General features: G+C 39.4%; 1 long non-coding RNA gene across 2 annotated transcripts; it reads right to left on the bottom strand.

The window, feature by feature from the left end:
• Positions 1-1385: 1385 nt before the first annotated feature.
• On the bottom strand, positions 1386-19049 carry Gm35179. Of its 2 annotated transcripts, XR_871509.2 has the most exons (4): positions 18888-19049; positions 3897-3990; positions 1952-2124; positions 1386-1822 (listed from the first exon to the last, which is right to left on the bottom strand). It is a non-coding gene; the product is annotated as a predicted gene, 35179 (long non-coding RNA). The 2 variants fall into 2 exon arrangements; XR_380185.3 differs by lacking the exon at positions 3897-3990.
• Between the last annotated feature and the right edge of the window lie 715 nt (positions 19050-19764).

Raw genomic sequence — 19764 nt, 5'->3', positions numbered from 1 at the left:
CCCCTTGTGGGTGGGACCATCTCTGGGCTGGTAGTCTTGGTTCTATAAGAGAGCAGACTGAGCAAGCCAGGGGAAGCAAGCCAGTAAGGAATATCCCTCCATGGCCTCTGCAACAGCTCCTGCTTTCTTACCTGCTTAAGTTCCAGTCCTGACTTCCTTGGTGATGAACAACAGTATGGAAGTGTAAGCTGAATAAACCCTTTCCTCCCCAATTTGCTTCTTGGTCATGATGTTTGTGCAGGAATAGAAACCCTGACTAAGACAAATTGGTACCAGCAGAGTGGGGTATTCCTGTGACAACCTGACCATGTTTTGGGGAGGACTCTGGAAGGACTTTGGAACTTTGGGCCAGAAGATCCATTCGGTGTTAAGAACTCTTTGGGATGTTGTGTAGGAGCTTGGAAGATAATGTTGAGAACAGTGCAGAAAATGGAGTCCTGGCTTGTGAAATTTCAGAGGGAAAATTAAAGACTCTTTTCAGGGCCATTGCTATTTTGGATTGGGAAGATTCTGTGGTTCTGGTTAGCTGGGGCTGAAGAATCAGCTGTGATTAACAAGATACCAGAACTACTAAAGCAAACCTTTGCATTACTGGGACTATTGATACTGGTTAGCTGGAGCTAAGAAATTAGGTGATTAAGAAGAGACCAGCATCATTGAGGTGACATCTTCTGGAAAATGTTTTCTGAAAGCACAAAGAGACTGTGTTCCAGAGATAACCAAGGTTGTACCTCGTGCTGCAGTGGAACTTGGTAATGTGTAAGAGTCACCCAGGTGGTACTGGTTTTGAAGGCATGAAGGGGTCACGCAGAGCAGCTGAGGCTTGGCACTGTGAGAGGCCATGGAAGGCCATTGGTGAAGGTGCAGCCTCAGTTGCAATGGACAGCCCAGGACTGAAGGGATCATGCAGTGTTTTGGAGATGCCAGTACCATGAGATGACCACCAAGACCAGCAGCAGCAGTGGAGTACAGGCATCTGAATCCTAGAGGACGAGGTGTGTGCTACAAACAGCAGAGCTGGAGAAGTGACCCAAGCCCTTGGAGGAGCCCAGAAGATCGTGAGTGGATCCCAGACATTAGACAGTTGGAGTTTGATTTCACTTTTGATTGTGACTGTGCCCTGATGTTTTTCCCTCTTGAAGGAAGTATTTTAGTGGCGCCCACAGTCATTTCTAAGAAAGATTGTTTCATTGCAGAAATAATTGTTTCCTGGTATTCAATTATCAAAGAAAAGGAAGCTCTCGATTTGAGAGGTGGGGGCATGGGAGAGGTTGGAGGGATGGTATTTGGGAAGGGCCAAATTGAAGAAAGGAAAGGGGAGTGATGTAATTCTATTTCAATTGAAAACACTTTTTAAAAGAAAATAAGATAATAAGACAAGAGAATATGGAAATCTAGATCAATTTATTGCTGTTGTAACATTTGAAGTTGTGTGAATCCTGTCTGTAATGTGCTTAGACAGATGAGTGAATCAGTTAAGAAAACCACAAAGGCCATGTAATGTCACAGAGGTGATGGCAGAAAGATGCTCAGGTTGCAACCCAGAAAGAAGGGGACAGGAAGATACCCAGTGAAAATATGGCTGAGTGAAGATCCTGGACAAGGCCCACAGAAGCACAAACAGAGCCTGAAAAGGCAAGCAAGGCAGCCCATAGTGAACTTTATGAACCACAGGCAGGACTTTGTATCTCATGTATGGATTCTTATTTTAATTTAACTAATACATTTACTGGATTGTCTAAAATCATATTACCGAACCATCTGCCCCATCCATTCAGAAAACTGAGAGTAGCCTTCATAGCTCTTGAGGTGACATGTGACCCTGGAAGAAGTGACAATGACAGAATGAGTAAGAGGTACTCATAAGCCTCATGATGACTTCATTCCTCGTGAGCATCCCCATATCGCCCTTCCTCATGAATATCTCCATGGCATCATTCTTCATGGGTACCTTGATGAAGTCATTCCAAATGAGCATAGTGATGACACCATTCCTCGTGAGCCTCCATGATGACTCCGTTCCTCATGAGCATTGAGATGATGCCCTTTGTTGTGAATATCGAGATAATGTCATTCCTCAGGAGCCTCGCGATGATGTTGTTCCATGTGAGCATCGCAAATGACCTGAAGAATTCAGTAATAGTTTCAAAACTAAAAGACATGGTTTGAGATACTTCCTATATGATGAGGGACTTTGGAGATATGGCTTGGGTATAAGTAAATTTCTAAGAACCTTTTGGACTCACCCAGGAGTCACATGACATCAGATAAACACAGTGGAGGTGTTCTATTTTGTTTATATGGAGGCTTCTCTAATCTCTGTCTTGAGCTTCCTTTGTTTGAGCCATAGTTACACAGCCTCCAGGAACAGGTGTTTAGTAAAGGATGAGGTGATGATTCCTGTGATGAGAAAACAATGTGCCTCCGAGAAAAAGATGGACTGGAGGGGAAAGGACACAGCAGATGGGACCACAGAAGGTGGCAGAACAGAATAATGAAGAGATTCAAGGTAGTGGTGAAATTAGAACAGTAATGGGCACAAGTAATGGAAACTTCTGGAACCTTTTCCTTTATAAATGACATATGGTTTTTGTTTTATGACTTTTCATTGCAAAAACTGTCACTATTTGCAGATGGAAGCTATAGAATCTTTTATACAAAATGAAGGAGATTGTGGAACTCTGAGACTTGGGGTGGGGGGATGTAGGTCATCGTTCCTATAGCTTTAATTTTAATTTCTTTTATTCCACTAACATTATTAACTGCAGTTATTTTTCTATGTTAGAAATTTTAGAGATAAGCTTTTTACATAATTAAATTTAAAATGAAATGAGATTGTTTAAATATAGGTAATAAAAATTTTTTGCCTAATTATACTCTTTATCTTGGGCTAGGTTTAACCCCCTAAATAGCAATTCCTTGCCCACCTCTGTAACAGACCTAACAAAGAAAGGCCTATTGGAATGTGTTAATACACATTAACTCTGTTAGCCTTTAGCTCCCCCAACCCCAAAGCTAAGAACATCATCAAACAGCACCTGAGGCTTGCAACAGAGGCTCCCCATCTTGTCGTAACTGCTTCTCTGATGTTTCACCAATATATCCTTAAAATGCCTTGATTTATAAGTCTTGTTCTGTTACTAAAGCTGCCTCCATATTGGGCATTACAGCATTATATTTGTGAAGACCTAAATGTGTATTCCAGGGTCGTGACCACTCATATTTGCACCACAGTAAACCATGTCCATATATATATATATATGTATATATATATATGTATATATATATATATATATATATGTATATATATATATATATATATATACACACACACACACACACACATATGCGCGCGCGCGCGTGTGTGTGTGTGTGTGTGTGTGTGATGGTTTGAATATTCTTGGACCAGGGAGTGGCACCATTTGGAGGTGTGGCCTTGTTGGAATAGGTGTGACCTGGTTGGAGTAGGTGTGTCACTGTGGGTGTGGGCTTAAGACTCTCACCCCAGTTGCCTGGAAGTCAGTCTTCCACTAGCAGCTAGGAGTGTCTGGGGATACAAAGAGAGTCTGCGTGGATACAGTTCCCAAATCCTATTTAGAGTTACACCCTCAATAACATGACATGTAAATCATGGCACCTTGGGGCCAAGTCTTTAGCAAGGACTTTGGAATGACACTCCCACAAACCACAGCACGCCGTCTTATATTTCAGAAAGAGCAAACTGTGAACTCTCTACACTTGCAAAGATTTAAATGAGAAATGTTCTGTAGTCTCGTGAATTTGAACAGAGATCCCTGTTGGTGGAGCTGTTTAAGAGTTGTGGAAGGTTTCCCAGGAGCAGTTTTGCTTAAGAAAGTATGTCACTGGGGTAAGGCTTCAAGAACGTACACCCTCACCTCGCTTCCAGTTCACTCCGGTGCTTCCTGTGTACAGTTTATCCTCCTGTCCCTGGCACCATGCCTGCCCCACCATCAAGAACTTCGGAGTCCTCTGGAATAAAAGCCAAAATCGACTCTTCTTCAAACTGCTTTTAGTGAGAGCATTTTATCATAGCAATAGAAAGTAGCTGATACAACATTGAAGATGTCTTTTATTTGTGATTAAAAAGAAAGAAGAGCTAGCTATATCAGAGAGAGAGAGAGAGAGAGAGAGAGAGAGAGAGAGAGAGAGAGAGAGAGAGAATGATTTTTTTTATCAAGCTATCTTCTCAATACTTTATTTCTAAATCGAGATTCTCTAAACTCGAGTGAGAGCCAGGCTCAGATGGTCTTAGCATCAGAGCTCTGGAGTGTCACATGTTGGATTTGCTTTATACAGATCACCTGTGAGCTCTCTGTGACTCTAGTTTCCAAAGAATTTTAATCTTGGAACTTGTAAAGGGCCAAGATTTATGTGGCCATAAGTGAAACAGTTCTGGAATGAATAAGATGTAGAAGTTTAGAAATCCTCAGGCTATTCTCTAAACAAAGATGTGGGAAACTATTAATGTTTATATTGAAGATTCCCTTGTGTTGGGCGTCTTTCCTTCTCTTCTCTCTTTTTTTTTTCTTTTCTTTCTTTTTTTTTTCCTTTTTGCCATTCATTGTAGGATATGAATGGTTATGTCCTCTGATGTCTCTCTGCTGTTGACCCTCGGAAAAACAACCTGAAACTGTGGGAGGTAGATGGCAGGCTGCAGAGGAAGTTTATCTACTTTATTTATAAAGAGGTGGATTTCACACACACACACACACACACACACACACACACACACACACACACACACGTGCATGCGCACGCACACACACGCACATGCACACATGCACATGCACACACACACACATGCACACACATGCACACATGAGTGTGCTTATGAACTGACAATGCTAAAAGTCTGAAAGGAAGAAAAGAAAGGAAAATTAAGGAAGAAGGAAATAACTTCACTTTTTTGAGACAGGGTTTCTCTATGTAGCCCTGGCTGTCCTGAAACTCACTCTGGAGACCAGGCTGGCCTGGAACTCAGAGATCCAGCTGCCTTGATAGTGTTGGGAGTAAAGGTGTGAGCCACAATTGCCCACCTACTTTGTCTTTTTTAAATATCTGGCTAAGGAGGTCTCATGCTCAGAACACACAATGCTTTCAGGGATCCACAGAAGTCTTTAGTTTCCTTTAGAATTAGCAATTTGAATAATATGTGATGTTTATGTGTTTGGTTTTCTCCCAAAGCAGTCATAAGCTGTAATTAGCAAATGTGTATGTGGAGGAAGTGGCTCCCAAGGGGTTAAGCCATTAGGAATCCTGAGAGTCACGTGTGCCCCTGGAGAATACATCTGTGACAGAACTAGGATCCTAATGAAACTCCTGCTTCCTTAATAAATAATTCAGTGGTGTTTCTCAGAGAAAAGGCATTCTGCTGAAGCCAAGCCATCTACTAAAAGCATAAGCTTTTAGTAGAAAAAATAGGTATGAAAAGGACTACTGTGATCAAGTCACTAGTGGGGAAATAAACAGGAATTCATGGTGTGTGTGTGTGTGTGTCCGTGTGTGTGTGTGTCTGTGTGTGTGTGTCTGTGTTTTAGCCCTTGGCCATGCATCTGGCTGCTCTCACCAGTGGTGGCTGTGGTGAACTTGGTGCCTCAGCTAAGTGGGGCAGGATACCTCATTCTCTCTCATTCACATGCAGTGGGAGGGCTTCACGTCATGGCCCCAGAATCCTCCTCTCCTGCAGGCTAGCCTAGGCTTCCTCCAGCTGTGTGGAAATCTCTCCAGCAACTGCCAGGCCCAGCTGGGATGTGTCACATGTACCATGCCCATTGGCTAAGCAAGCCATGGAGTTGAGATCAGTTTTCAAGGATGGGGAAATGTTCACTTCTGGTTAGGAATAGCTGTAAAGTTATTTTACAGTGGGGAATACCTTGATGAAAGAAATCTGTGGCCATTTTTGCCCAATCTACTATACCTTTTCTTTAAAAGGTGGGGGGAGCACATTGATATCTCTGCGATGGAACCTCCATTTTGGAGTTTTGTGTTCAATTAGAATATTCCTTAGTTTTTTAAACTAAAGATGGGTTTGTTTCCGAAGGTGTAAAAACTGCAGTTTTATTTTTTAAATTGATAATTTATTGTTCAAATCTGAAGTTCTATCTCCTAAAATGTGTCATTTTGTAAAAAACACTCAAAAAAAAAACCTTCTAACTCTTTTGAAAGATGTAATATATCATTGGTGTGTCTATGGTCACCCTACCATGTAACAACACAGCAGAAAGTCAGACAGGACAGGACTGCCAGAGGAAGAGAACCACACATTTTAAAGCCCAACATTTTTCTTTTCTTTTTTTAAGGCTGTGTTACATCAGGGTGAACTTACTACACACAGAGTCTCTCTAGTGTTGATATTGTCTGTTTTTCATGGGCTGTGGATCTCTTGGTTCTAATGGCCTGGTGCATACTCACCCATTGCTAATCTGCAGCCAGACGGGAAATGAAAGTAGGTGTTTTAAATAAAGTCATTATACTGTGGGGTCATATTTGGGCTATTAGAAGTTAAATTTTCCTTTTTCTTGTTCGTAGCTCTGATCTCTAGCTACATGGTTTGTCTCTCCTGGTTTTGGATTAATGATGAGGGTACATGGTTCCCTTTTGAAGTGAATGTAGGCATATTTTTTTCTTTTCCAGTAAAATGCCTCACTTTGAGTTTATTCTTTTTGACTTTCACAATATTAGTGATGTGTTAACTGAAGCAGTTCTCTTTACATTTCCAGTCCGTGGTTAGTGAAGGCTTTTTATTTTCCAGACCCTTCAGCGACAGTCTCGCTCGCTTGCTGCCCTCTTGGCCATACCTACTGCCATCCAGCCAGCCATCCATCAGCCCATCAGCTTGCTTTCTGTTAGCAGTGCTTATCCCTGGGACTGCACCAACCTCTCAACAGACCACAGAAGGGCTTTGTGATCCTGGAAGATGAGCTTATGCATAATAAAATGAAATAAAAATTACACACTAGCTCTGGAAACATTGTCAAAGTATGGCTAACCTTTGTTCCTCTATCAGGGGAACAAAGCAGCTTTCACTTATATTTACATTTTAATGAGATAATTAGTAATTCTATGATTTGTAGTTTGGACAGGAGAGATGACTATAGACTTGTGATACAGATCAAGCAGCAACATTTAGAGCATTTCAGGATCTCCCCGGGGCTTATTTTACAAGATGGTTAAGGATGGAAAGGAAGACAGTTTCCTAGCAGGTTCATTTATTCAGTCATATTGAAAATGAGAAACCCCATATTTTAATTAGAACTTGGGGAATTGATGACATGTAGGAATTAATTGGGCTGAGGATTAAATTTTTTCCCTCTTCCTTTTTATCAACAGATATGCCAAAAAGAAAAAGCATAAAACAATCTGCATTTGTATGGACAGAATATGTGTTGAATTTAACAAAATATAAATATATTAAAATCATGTTTGCACTCACATTTGTGCAGACATATTTTTGGATGTGGGTATGTGTTTTTATATAAAACTTACAAAGATTTCTAGAGGAATTTTTCATCCCATATTAAAGGTAGAGAAACCACGGTCTTTAACACATCATTTTGCAGGATATAGTCAACAGATACTTGCTGAATGATTGATGTATTCATCTTAGGTATTTAGAAACCTAAGCGTAGGAGCATGCGCATTATCTACTTATTGTGCCTTAAAAGTACTTCTTTCTACATGAATCTTCTTCTGGATTTCAAAAATGATTTATGCTCCTAAGATTAATTCTAGAAAAGATTTCATTTGGGTCTGTCCTTAGCAGTCCACTCTAGATCCACTATATAATATAAGAACTCAAGGAGAGGAGATGCTTAGAAAAAGTAAATGTCCTAGAAATACTCACTGCACACACAAGCTTCCGCTGAAAGTGTATTAATGGAATTAGCTCCCACTTCCCCAGGCCACCGAGGTTCCCAAGTTATAAGCAGTTGGAAACACACTCCTGACAGCTAGTTAACTGAGGTCAGGCCACAAGGAGAAAGTGATTTCTCTGAGCAAACAACACAGTGGAAAAGAAAGCACAATTTTACAGTCTATATTTTTCTCATGCTCATTAAAATATTGATACAGTTAGGTGATCCATACATTGACAATGGATACATAAATTTACAGTGTTCACCTGGGATTCTTCTTCACCCAAGAACTGAGTCAGGGTGGTAATTTCCTCAATCCAGTTACTTAGACCTCATAGTTTACATGTGAATAGTACTGAGGGTCAGCAGAACAAAACTGATATTTGAGTTTAGAAGCTACAAATTAATAAAGGGCGTATAATACCAAAACTGTCCAGTGATAGCTCTGTATGTAAGGAATTCTATAGCATCGACCAACTGAGTAGGAATGTGGTATTTTGTCTCAGTAAATGTTAATAGGTTTCAATGCTCCATTTCATGAGCCAACTGTTGGGGTTGAAATCAAGGTGTAGCTCACCAAGGATTATTATTATTTTCCTAAGATTTTAGGAAATTAATTACATCTGGCATGATGTCTTTGTCTTGTACTAGAAAGAAACTTAACTGAAATTATCTTTTTGTGTAAAACTGTGTTTATCCTTGTTCCTCTTCCTTTTTACCATGTTTATAAAATATGTATTCCCCTGAGAGGGAACTTAGACGACTATGATATATTCTTGTTGAAAAGTAGAACAGTTTTGTTCTTTTTTACAGACAGGAAGTTATGGGAAGAAAATTATTTGAAATTAAAACTTACACAGAGAAAAGTGTATACAGTAGAAAAACTAAAAAAAAATAAAAACTTATTACGGAGTTTCTAGGTAATAATTTAGATCTTAATTCTTATATCAAGCAGGTGGTTATATTTCTTTTAACACCAAAATACTGCTGCAAGTATACATACCTAATTGAATGTTTATGCGTTTATTTTACAACTAATCCTCACATTTAGTATTTTAAATGTGAACATGTAAAAAGATACTGTCTAATGAAAAAGGAGAAGATAAAATTTTGTTTTACTTGACAAATTTCAGCATGATAGAAATATTTCCCATATATATGGATGATTGGAGCTTCTCAAAACACAGGTGCTCAACTTGGAAGAAAAATTAAATAATTTTCAGCTGTAGTTTAGTAATTATAATTTTGGGAAGGTATTTTGTGTTTAATATAACTTCCAAAACATGGTAATTGTAACAGTGATCATTGATGTCATCATTTGTCGGCTTCCTGGCTATGTAGGGTGCACTGTGAATACATCTTTACTACACACAAGGAAGATGGCAGTCTGTGAATAAGACTTCCTACCGAATTACTTGGTTTTGAAGATATCTGTGGAGAGAACCACTGGGGGGAGTTGCTCTCCGGGCTCGGTATGCTTGTCTTCGCAAAGTCAGTTACGACTGCAGTCATTTTCCTCTGCAGCCAAAGTGTAAGTAGTGTGGACAGGAGAGCAAGGAGAGAATACTGGGAAACATGAGTTCTAGACTCGAGCAGCCACCCATTACCTGTGTGAACTTGAACACTCAACGTCTTCAGTCTTTGCTTGTAAAACCGTGGGTTGGTAAGCTGAATGTCTATTACAACTCTGCCTCTTTCCTCTGCTCTGACAGTCAGATCAGAGGAGCTTTTAGTGGACAAAAGTCCTCAGTATGTGAACAACTGTGCTTTGACTCCTGCCAGTGAAGAATTCGAATTGGCTGAGTTAAGACCTTCACTTACTTTCTCCTTAAACACTGAAGTCATTGTATGACCGTGTCATAGCAACAACTTCTCACTTGATCTTAAGACAAATCAGGTGCCCTAAGTTACTGTGTCTTGGAAGGTTATGTATTTGTGATGGATTTCCTGTTGACTTCAATGATGTATGACTCTAAATCAGTAATTTTCAACCTTCCTAGTGCCGTGACCATTTAGTACAATTCTTCATGTCGTGGTGACCCCAACCATAGAATTATTTTTGTTGCTAATCCATAACTTTAGTATTGATACTGTTATGAACTTTAATGGAGATATTGAATATGCAGGATGGTCCTAGGCCATTCTTGTTGAAAGAGTTTTCAACCCCCTTCTTTTGCTCTGTTGAGAATCACTACTCTATTTTTTTGTTTGTTTGTTTTGTTTTTTGTTTTTTGAGGCAGGGTTTCTCTGTGTAGCTCTGGCTGTCCTGGAACTCTCTCCTAGCATTTTGGAAGTAGAACGAGGAGGATCAGAGTTCAAGGTCATCCTTGGGTACGAAGCAAGTTTGAGTTCAACATTAATTGTTTGAAATGCTGTCCCCCAAACCAAAAAGAAAAAAGAAAAAGAAAAAAAGAAAGAAAGAAAGAAAGAAAGAAAGAAAAGAAAAGAAAAGAAAAGAAAAGAAAAGAAGAAAAGGTAAATAAGCCAATGTAGACTAATTTTTCATTAACTACTTAACTGTTTTCTCTTTTATGCTTTCTACTTCTAGAGGAACTTTAAAAGCAATTAATTGTTCTACTTTTCATTCCATTTCTTCTTCATACACTAGTCTGTATTTCTTCCCATGTGACTGTATCATTTTCCCACAGTTCAATTGATAAAGCCAGAAAGGAGTTTGCAAGCATTCTTTCTGTGCTGGATGCTGCTGCCTCAAGGTCTCATTTGCATGCTTATTTTTTAAACAAACGCATGATGGGAAAGGGTTCCATTATCCTAACATGAAATTCTTCTACTTTTGGCCCAAAGTCTGGACCTTTATCCTAACTGGGCCTTTTGTCTGGTGAGGAGGGGCTATTTATTAGAAGCCATACAAAATAAACATGAAACATTTGCCATAAAATATGACAACCACTTTAAATAATGTTGACTTAATTAAACTTTAAACTTTATTTATAAATTTTATGGCTTCAGTGTGAGCGCTTCTCGGATGTTTACTTCAGTGGAAAATCCATCATGTGAGGGCCTTGAGAGAATTAATCCCCTCACCCCTGGCACAGAGCTCAGCTCCAACAATCCTGATCTAAATATTTAGTGATGGATGATACATGTTTATGAACGGAGGGCAGAATGACACAGAGATGTGCAGTGCACTTTCCATCTTGAGCATACACTTGGAAAGACCCTGGAAACGGAAGTCATGCCAACCAGCGGAAGTCAAGGTTTTTGGGGTTTTTGTTTTCTTTTGTTTTTTTTTTTTTTTTCTCCTTGTCTCTTTTCAGTCTCCTTTGTCCCTTCCATCTGTTCCTAGAGTCTTTATTTTAAAAAGGAAAATCTTACAATCAACTTTCCAGAAAAGATGGTCTCCTGACTCTTGTGGGTTTAATAGTGCATCCGTGAGTAAACTAACAGCCATTCTGGGTGTCAGCCAAAGGTTACAGGCCTCTCCAAATATTTCTAGAAAAAAACGTTTATCACTAAACTGAAATTTCTCATTAGTAACCCTGTGGTGTCTAATCTGCAAAATTACATGATTAACTCCTTTACAGGGTAGGCTCTTGTTAGAGCTTGCAATCCCATGGGAAGTTATTAAAAATACCACTGAGATAATGCTTTAGCTTTGTAGTTGGCCTCTGGGGTAAAGGAAATAGATCATTAGATGAACACTTATAATCAAGCCATAGATCACTCACAATTATTACATGGCTGTCAAGGAAATTATTATTTTAAAAGTTGAGGACAGTGTGAGTTACAAAACAAATAAAAACGATGAAAGAATTTTTTATTTCGTTTGTTCAGGAAACCTAAGGGAAAAATCCCAGCTGCCACCCAAGTGTTATTAGGGAACTGATATTTGAATGTCTCCTTCAAACACAGGTAGCTTACTTTTATTTTGTTTTTTTGTTTTTTTTTTTCCTGAAGTTGCTTAGCTATCCCTTGAACAAAAGAAATGGCTCTTGTAGTAAGAAAATAAATGGGGCAAAACAAATGTTAAAGAGCATGGGATGGAGGTGCTGTGGATATGTGCAAACCAAGTGAGACACATTTTTCTGAAGACAAGCGGCCATGTGCATTCTTAGTAACTTGCTAGAGAGTCTGGAAAGAGACACTCCAGTCTTCACTCAACTCATAAAACTGTCTAATAGCCAAGACACTTGCCCGTAATGAAGGCAGAATACAAAAGTAACAGTGTTCAAGTGAAAGCAACACAGTATAGTCTCCAGTCTTAGGGCCAAAAGCCAAGACACAGTGAAGCTGCCTTAGGTAACTTCATATAATGGGTTCTGAATTTTATCCACTTACTTTCATCCAAGTAAAGATGTTTCAGATATCAATCTCTCACTTTGATAAACCTATTGTAACTTTCTCCCTACAAAACAAAAGTCCTAAACAAGCAGGTATGTAGGCTTCTCTTTAATCAATCCCTGACCAGGGATTTTAAATTTAATTTAAAAATTTAAAAATCCCCATTGTAAATAACTGGGGAATGAAGAGAGAAAGTGATACAGAGAATGAGGAAGGACTGAGGGATAATACTAAAGATGCTCGAGAAAGCCATAAGGAAATTACCTATTATTTTGTAAGCATACTTTACAATGCATATATAAGTTAATGGAATTCCCTCATGCAGCAGGATAATAATCCTAGAATTCCTAAGCTCACAAAAAAAAAAACCCCTCCAGTGCCAAGAAAAGGAATACCTTCCTAGGAGTTGTTGGTCAAGGAATCCAAGAGACCCCCCAAAACAATATAGGCTATCACTGTTGCCACTGTTCTTGGTTGCCAACCAGAACATCTTCATGTTGTATTGCACCTATTGCTAATGGCACCACACACTTCAGTCTCAGAAATTCAAGAAATGAAGCTCTGTTGAGAAATCTTGGTGCTTGAGCTGGAATTCTCCTCCCGGAGGACTAGCTCTTACTGCACACAAAGGCAAAGTGTAGCTTGCAGATGGAGAGAGAGAGAGAGAGAGAGAGAGAGAGAGAGAGAGAGAGAGAGAGAGAGAGAGAGAGCAACAGTTCTACCCAGATGTGAAGCCTGTGAAGCACAGCAATGGCCAGACCAGCAAGAGATGCTCAATGGTGCAGTCGTGGCTCATATGAGATGCTCAATGGTGCAGTCGTGGCTCATACATATATCTTGGGAATAACCAACAGAACTGTCTAATGGACGGAATGCCTTCTCTACAGAAGTATTTAGAAAGCAATTGAAAACTTTTAAGTTAGGAACACAGTAACGGTAGTTTCTCCTTTAGCATCTATGACTTGCCAGTCGCAGGTTCTTGGTTAGGTTCACAGTACCAGGCTTTCTAAATACTTCTCCTAATATCCATAGATAAGACTAGTTCTCATCCCTCATCAAGGAAACTTCCAACAAAGACGGAAAATTTCATAAGGCCATATCCATTATATAAGGAGCTACAAGCAGTCAGTAGCTGCCTGTTAGTGAGGAAGAACCAATTTTCTTTAGGAGCAATTCCACAAGTCCTAAGGTCATTTCTAAAATCATGTGTGTATGTATATATGTATGTATATGTATGTATGTATGTATGTATGTATGTAAGTATGTATAGATAGATAGATAGATAGATGATAGATAGATACATACATACATACATACATACATACATGTAACACTAGCTGGACTCAATATTATGAGTGTGTGTATGTGTATATATACATATGTGTGAGTGTGTATACAAAGCAGTAATATTTATAGACAAATATACCATGAATTCAAGAGGGGGCAGACATTGGAGGAGCTAGAGAGGCAGAAAAAAAAAAAAAAACCTTCTACCACATGGGTCCTGGAGACAGAACTCAGATATCAGGCTTGAAGACAAAAGCCTTTACCCTCTGAACCACTTCATCAGAATCCCCTTTGTAGGAGGAATGAATCAGAATATCCTGATGCATGGGCAGCATCTGCATCTGCCTTTTACAACCTTAAGATCTGCCTGGCACATGGAGACAAATGACAGAGCCCATGACCTGGCCAACCAATCAGATAGTACCAGCAACAAGGGGAGGAGACTTCATGGACCAATGGATGGGGAATGGATGAAGGGTCTAAAGGTATTCCTCAGTTCTGCAATAACAAGTCTACCTCTGCTTCTCACCCAACTTCCGGGGTCTGTGCCATTCATTGAGTTGATTCCCTGCCTTCTTACTGCCTACTTCCAAGGACCATCCCGAGGAGCCAATGGCGAGGGCAGCACCTCTTTTCATTCTTATTGCCTCTTCCCTCACTGCTCTGTAGACACTTCCTGACTACTCTCACTCTTTCTCAATTCTAATTTACTAGCTACCTGATCATCATCAGTCTTATCATCCCATTGGTTTCTAGTTCTAATCCCACACTGTCTCCAGACGCCTTCCTCCCAGCTGCCCTTGATGTGTCTGTCGAAGGCTTATCGCCTGGAGTACACACCCAACCTCTTGGTTCTCATCACCACCTTCAGATCCCAGATTCCTCAGAGTTGTGGACACTCATTCAGATCTGTTTTTTTTGAAATCTTTACCACTGGCTTAAATTACTCTCTGTGATAATGTCACTTTAATAAAAATCTTGTTTTAATTCCACTCTTTGGCTCTAAGATCACTGTATTCAGTTTGGCCATGTCTGCCAGTTGAACTCATTCTCACTAAACCAACAAGTTTTTGGTCTCTCCCTCCAAGCTTCTCCAAGTCCTATTCTAGATCACTGCTCTAAAATATACAACCACCTGATACTACTGTCTTGTCAATCCTGTAACTCTTGTGATGGTTAGGATTTTTTTTTTTAACTGTGAACTTGACACACACTAGAATCATTGGTGAAGAGGGAATAAGAATTGAAAAATTGCCTCCAGCAGAGTGTCCTGTGGGTGTATATAGGTGGTAATGACTGGACTGGCTATTTATACTATACAACAGGCCTGTTACCATTCATAGGAGAATAGACTTGTGCTCTATCATAGAAAGGTAGCTGAAGATGAATGAAATCAGTAGCAGTGTGCCTCTGTGGTTTCTGCCTCAAGCTCCTGCCTTGAGTCCAGCCTTGGAGTCCCGTGATGATGAACTCTAACCTGTAAGATACATCAGCCCTTTCCTCCCCACATTGGTTTTAGCCATGGTATTTATCATAGCTACAGGATAAATCACACCCCTGGGAGGACCTGGTGGCTACTGTTTTCTCTTTGATGTTCACAACTACCCTTTGCAGGAAGATCTGGAGCATCTTCTCTGGTGATGCCTGTAGTTGACACTGGGTAGAGGCATCCTGGCCCTGGACTCAGGGATTGAGACTCAGATCAGAATTCTTACTTTTCTAAGGTCAAGGTAGGTGGTGGGTGTGAGGCAGGGTGGAGAGAGGGCTGCTCTCACTCATGTTCCTACCACTGGTGTCTTCCTGTACTTCAGTATTGGGTGGCAGTAGCCTTTTAAAGGAGTCTAAGCTCAATGATCCTTGCCCTGACAACTGGATGAGATTACCTATGTAAGAGGAGCTATGGTGAATGCTAGCAGTGAGTATTGATCTCTCCCCAGTAGATCAAGAAAAATCAAAACCACAGTGATTTCACTAAACACTGGGCATCAAGAATAGTGAATGACATGAATGTTCCAAGGTTTGCTGGTATACGTGAAAACTTGCTTTTCTTGCTAAGTTTATTTAGAAGTAAGATATATTTTGATAGTTCTTCAGGTGTTGCTTAGTCTTACTTAAGTTTTATATCTTCTTATTTAATGTTGTCTTAGGTATTTTTAAATTTAGGTTACTATTCTCAATTGATATTTGAGTTTTTAATTGAATATAATTGGTTGCCAAAATACAGAAAATCTGTTGTGTTTTTCCTTTTATCTGGATACGTGGTTAATTTTTTAGACACACTCCTATTTATTTGAATCATGGAATAACTAAATCTTCTCTTCTTTAATAGCTATATATATTACTTAAATTAGTTTTCTCAGTGAATTTTCCAGTGACTTCTAATGATGTTTTATTACAGTAATATTAATTAGCCTTCTGGTAATGGTGAATTTTAGTTCATATAGTGGTATCACCATTTATTTAATTTTGTTCTTTTATGGATACTACCCCATTATTTAACTATTTAATATGCTAGAATTTTATAACCATCTTTTAATTAATATTCTCCCATTTCCATTCCATATGGAGTTAGAAAAATGTCAGGGATTGATGGGGGTGAGTAGGGAGAACCCCTGAATTTACCACACAGTCAGAGGAAGCAGTAAAATAGAAGAACTTGATGAAAAGGAGAAAGGAAAATGACAGTAGGTTGAAGATGAAGCCTTTCATGTTAAGTGCTCAGGTACAGAGGCCGGTGTGAAGGAGAATTAGAATTCTTTCTTTGGCAAAGCAGAAAGCAGAGAAGGATAAGTCCTGACTGAAAGAAGATGCTTGTTTCCTTTGGGCATCACCTCCTGCTTATCTTTGAAAAAACAAACAAACAAACAAAAAAACACTTCTATTCCAAATGAGCAGATAAAGTAACTTTCCTTTATAAGATAGCCACAGGCAAGAGTTGCAGGCATGATAGAGAGCTGCAGAAAGACTTTTCTCCCATTTGCATTTCAAATTGCCTTGTACTATTTATTTTCTTCCACTAAAATAATAAAATGTAATAGAAAAGTAGTTACAAAATTGCAAAAAGGAATACAAATGCTTATTCCATTTTTTAATAGCATGCAGAATCAATTAAAACCTTTCAGCATTTTAGATTTCTATATGTGTGCCTGTGTCTGTGTGTGTTGGTGTATGTGTGTATGTATGCATGTGCATATGTGGACATGTGTATAGATGCCAGAGATTGGTGTTGCCTTCCTTCCTTGATAGCTCTTCCTCTTATATATTGAAGCAAAGTCTATCATTTGAATCTAGAGCTTGATAATTCTGGCACCCTCACTAGCTAACTTGTCCCAGGAGTGTGCTATCTCCTAGTGCTGGGATTACAGGTAGGTTTCCATGGCAACTGAGCAGTAACCAGGTGCTGGAAATCTGAGCTCCATCCTCATACTTGCACAATGAATGTTTTATCTATTGAGCCACCTTACCCTTCTGTTCCACTTTATTTTATTACATGTACTTACTTATTTCGTGTTTATGTATTATGTGAGTATATATGTATGTATGTATGTATGTATGTATGAATGAATGTGTGTGTGTGTGTGTGTGTGTGTGTGTGTGTGTGTGTGTGTATGTGTGAGAACATTCCTGCAACAATGTGTGTGAAGTTCAGAGGGCAATTTATGGAAGTTTATTCTTACCTTCCCCCATGTGGGTCCCCAAGATTAAACTCATGTTGATAGGCCTGGCAGCAAGTGCTTTTACCTGCTGGGTTGTCTTCCTGGCCTTTCACCTTATTTTGTGAGACAAGGTCTCACACTGAGCCTGGAGCTCATCAATTTCACTGGACTGGATGGCCAGTGATCTCCAGGGATCATGGAGTCTCTGGGTCTCCAGGTCTGTGATTACAATAACATGCCATTGAACCTGTCTTTGTATGTGGATCCTGGGGATCTGATCTCAGGTCCTCAAGCACCATCTCTCTATCCCCATTGTAGAATAGTTTTTTGCTTCTTTCCAAAGTGCTGGGATGGAGTTCTCTTCCATGCCTTCTCCTAGCGCTGTTTCTTGCAACACTGTGGCCCTTGCTTAGAGCCACACTTTCTTGCCTTCTGTCCTGTTAGATAGAACACAACTCACAAGTGATTGGTAATCATTTGTGAGGTAAACTTTCTCAGGAGTGTGGGGGTCTGATCTTACATTATGCAAAGCTGGATTGCTATCACCAGAGTCTTTGGTGTTCTCTTAGTGAAAATAATGTGGTTACAATTGCTCTCTCATACAAAAATGGAGAAAGTGGCCAAAACCAACATTAGGGAATTCATGTTTCACATAGACCACTACTGATTTCATAATATAAATGAATCTTGCCAAGGCATTTTTGTAAGATTACAGCAATTTTGTTAAACAAGAAAACTTTTTCAAATACATAGACTTACTGGTTTGTTTTAATCATTAATATTTTTATTAGACAATATATTGAGCAAAAATCTTAAGGAGAAAAATGCCAAATATTCACACATAGTCAAGTCTTTTGTAATGCAATCCCTGATATCACTTATTAGTTGGTCTATGAGCTGCAAGAATTCACTAAATTAGGTTTTAGAGAGATGACTCAAGTCATTAGAATGCTGGCTGTACAAGCCTGAAAACCCAGATTCAATCCTAACACACACACACACACACACACACACACACACACCCCACACATTTTAAAATTTCAGTTCCTTAAAGTTTTTGTTACTTTATGCTAGCTTTAATGAGTAGACAGAGACAGCAGTACCATTTGCATCATAAAAAACTATTCAAGGGCTGTGCATATAAAAAGCACAAAGCTACTGCATTTTCTTTTATTATAATTAGTGTGTCTTAGAGAAGAATAAAAATATACTGCTCATGTGCTGTAAGAAAAATAAATCAAACATTCCACTTAATAAATAAAAAAACCAAAGCAGGTTTTAATGTTGTATATAGCTAAAAAGTCAATGAAGAGGGAGAGAAAATAGACATGAAGAAGCCAGGTGAACTCACATGGTCACAGAGAAGTAGGGACAGTCCTACTCAGAAAGAGACACAACAGTTAATAACGATGCAGGAACTGTGAATGGTGGCCTTGTTTCACAGAGAATGGCCTTCCACTATATTCTGTCAACTTTGGTCTCTTGAAGTTATAAAATTTGTACCTGTTTTTTTCCACAGAAATACAAATATCCTGGCCCCTTTCTGCATGCAGTACCGTGGTTAAAATTAAGGCAAGAATCAGATACTCCCCAGGCAGCCTTCCAAGGCTTGTCTGTCTGGATTAATAGTCTACTATTTGCACTAATTTCCCTTAGAAAGACAGCCTTTGTTCAATCTTTGTTCAGTCTCGTACCTCTAAATTATACAATGGAAAATAAATCTTAGATTAAAAGAACAAAAAAACAGCAAATAACATTATTGTGTTACCTTTCTGTTACTGTAACAAAACACCATGACCAAAGGGAACTTGAGGAAGGCACAGTTTACTTTGGCTTCTGATACCTGAGGAATAAGAGTTCACCACAGCCCAGTGGGAGCATGCCATAAAGCCGAGAGATCATATCCTCGGCTTCTAGAAGGAAACAGAGAGATAGCAAACAGGCAATAGAGAGAGGCTATGAACTCGCACAGACCACCCTCAGTGACATACTTCCTCCAGCAAGACTGCCCCACCTCCCTAAACGGAGCATCCAACTGGGAAGCAAGTGTTTACACGCCTGAGTCTGTGGAGGACCAACGCAGTTATATAGTCAAAGAACTGCTGGGCTTCTGAAAGAGGAAATGGTGAAAGAAGATTATTTAACAGCATTATCCATCTTTTCTTAAAGAAGTTCACCGAAAATGTAATCCCATAGAACAAAGATACTAGCAATAAATAATAATAATGATAGTAGCAATAATAAAAACAGCAGCAGCAGCAACAATAATAATGATAATAATGATAACAACAACAACAACAGTGCTGTACAACCACAAACCTGGAAACAGAGTAAAGAAAGCAGTGAGCTGCCCGAGAGAGGATCTAGAAATAGGGGAATGTAGGTGAGTGGTCACTATCTCTTATACTGAGCTCAACTCAGTGCTGGGCCTAATACTCGAGTCATACTGCAAAGATGAATTTAGGGCTAGAGAGATGGTATGATAGCTCTTCTTGGTTGTCAACTTCACTACCTCCAGAATCAATCAAAACCCAAGCTTGTACACCTATGTGGCAGTCTCCTTAATTAAATATTGTGAAGTGGGAAGACCCAGCTTTAATCTGGGCCACACCTTTGGGTGGCAGTCTACAGAACAGATATGGAAG

Source organism: Mus musculus, chromosome 10, assembly GCF_000001635.26.
Source record: "Mus musculus strain C57BL/6J chromosome 10, GRCm38.p6 C57BL/6J".
Lineage (NCBI taxonomy): Eukaryota > Metazoa > Chordata > Mammalia > Rodentia > Muridae > Mus > Mus musculus.
Note: the sequence above shows the minus strand (reverse complement) of the source record. Positions and strands in the feature narration are given on the sequence as shown.